The 1,851-nt window shown below is 38.1% G+C and overlaps 1 pseudogene; it reads left to right on the top strand.

The window, feature by feature from the left end:
• The first annotated feature begins 134 nt into the window (after positions 1 to 134).
• Positions 135 to 427, top strand: LOC101561639 (annotated as a pseudogene).
• Positions 428 to 1,851: the final 1,424 nt, after the last annotated feature.

Raw genomic sequence — 1,851 nt, 5'->3', positions numbered from 1 at the left:
TACATATATAATGGTTAAGATAGTTATACAGCTAATTTCTCTTAGTTCATTGAAAAGAAAGGTTTGACGGAGCATAAGAGTAGGCCCCCTCAGGACTGCAGTGAACCTTCAGACTCCCCAAGCTCGCTGCCACGATGATGTGTGGGGCGTCTTCCACCACGCAGCCAGCCATGGCTGAGATGCAGGAGCTTGCAGACGCATGAGGGCCCAGCTTGAAGAGAAGGAAAACCAGAAGTACTCAGTTTTCAAGGCCGTGTCCTTCAAGTGCCAGCTGGTGGCTAGGACCAAATACTTCATCAAGGTGGACACTGGGGAGAACTTCTTGCATTTGCGAGTGTCCAAGAGCCTCCCGCATGAGAACAAGCCCCTGGTGCTGGCCGCCTACAAGACCAGCAAGTCCAGGCATGACGAGCTGGCCTACTTCTAGCCCCTTGTCCTGTGCAGCTCCGTGCGACTGCCACCATCTGTCTCCTGCAAGCCCATGTTCAGGACCATGATGTAAATCATCCTGCTGGGCCACTCAGCCATAAGGAGCAGCTTCTTACACTGTGGCTCCAAAACGTCTTTGTGTAGTTTTCCCCTCCCTCCAAGAGGCCTCTACATGATCTACCTTTAAATATCTATTTTTAAAGTGTTTAAAACAAAAAACCAAAAAAGAAAGAAAGAAAAGTTTATGCTAACATTCTTAGGACAATGAAATGCTGATATCTTGTGCTCTAGCTAATTAAAAGGTAACAATATGCAATGTATTCCCCATTGGTACTCTCCTATTATCTTGTTTTATAATTTTGTTTGTTTTTCTCATTAAAATAAAATTGCAAAGAAAAATTTAAGCTGGGTATAATAAAAAATTCTTATAATCCCATCAACTAGACAAGATGAAGGAGGACTGCAAGTTTGAGGCCAGTTTGGGCAATTTAGCAAGACATGTATAAAAATAAAAATGAAAAAAAGGGCAGAGTGTGTACCTCAGGATTACAGTGAGTACCTACTGTGCATGAGATTTAACCTCCAATATTGCCAAAAAAAATTAAAAGTCAGTTAAAACATATTCATTTCTGTGTGGTATCTACTCTGTCAATATTTATTTTTTATATTCAAAAAGCAAAAACATTTTTGAAAAACCATTTTCATGATAAAAGTAAAAAGGATAAAACTATAGGGCTTAATATTTTCATTTGAGTAAAATTCTTTTTTTTTTTTTTTTTTTTTTTTTTGGCAGAACCAGGGATTGAACTCAGGCCCTTGTACTTGCCAGGCAAGCGCTTATTCTCCTGAGCCATCTCCCCGGCCCTGAGTAAAATTCTTTCTTTGTAGGTTTCATTACTCCATTGTACTAGTTAAACACAACAATAAATGCTTCTACAGGGCAATGACCTCATTTTTCTAAACAAATAAACTGACTCATTATCTGTCAAGAGGGATAACTCAATTGAATCTGTAAATGTGGGATAAATATATATTTATTTAAACTCTAATCAAGCAAAGTACAGACTAAAAATTAAAAAGTTCTACATACAGTGCAGGTCAAATAGAATGTAGTTAATTTCTGAATAGCCTTTGACACGTAAAGAGTAGAAAAGAGGCCATGTGCTAATGAGAGAAGCCAGGTGACTAAACGCTTATTTCCACATTTATTGTTTTCAGAACAGGTAGTTTATGTTGAGTTGGAAGCCTTAAAAACTTGTGCCAGAATTCTTACCACAAAATAACTAAAATGTAAACTAACCAAAATGTTTGAGTCAGCCAACCTCTAAGAACTATGATGTTTAGCAGATACTGAGTCCTTATTTAGTTTTCTTGGGACATCAACATTGCCTCATGGAAATTAATTGAACTACAAAGGTTAAA

This window comes from Octodon degus, unplaced genomic scaffold (genome assembly GCF_000260255.1).
Source record: "Octodon degus isolate 3935 unplaced genomic scaffold, OctDeg1.0 scaffold00038, whole genome shotgun sequence".
NCBI classification, from domain to species: domain Eukaryota; kingdom Metazoa; phylum Chordata; class Mammalia; order Rodentia; family Octodontidae; genus Octodon; species Octodon degus.
Note: the sequence above shows the minus strand (reverse complement) of the source record. Positions and strands in the feature narration are given on the sequence as shown.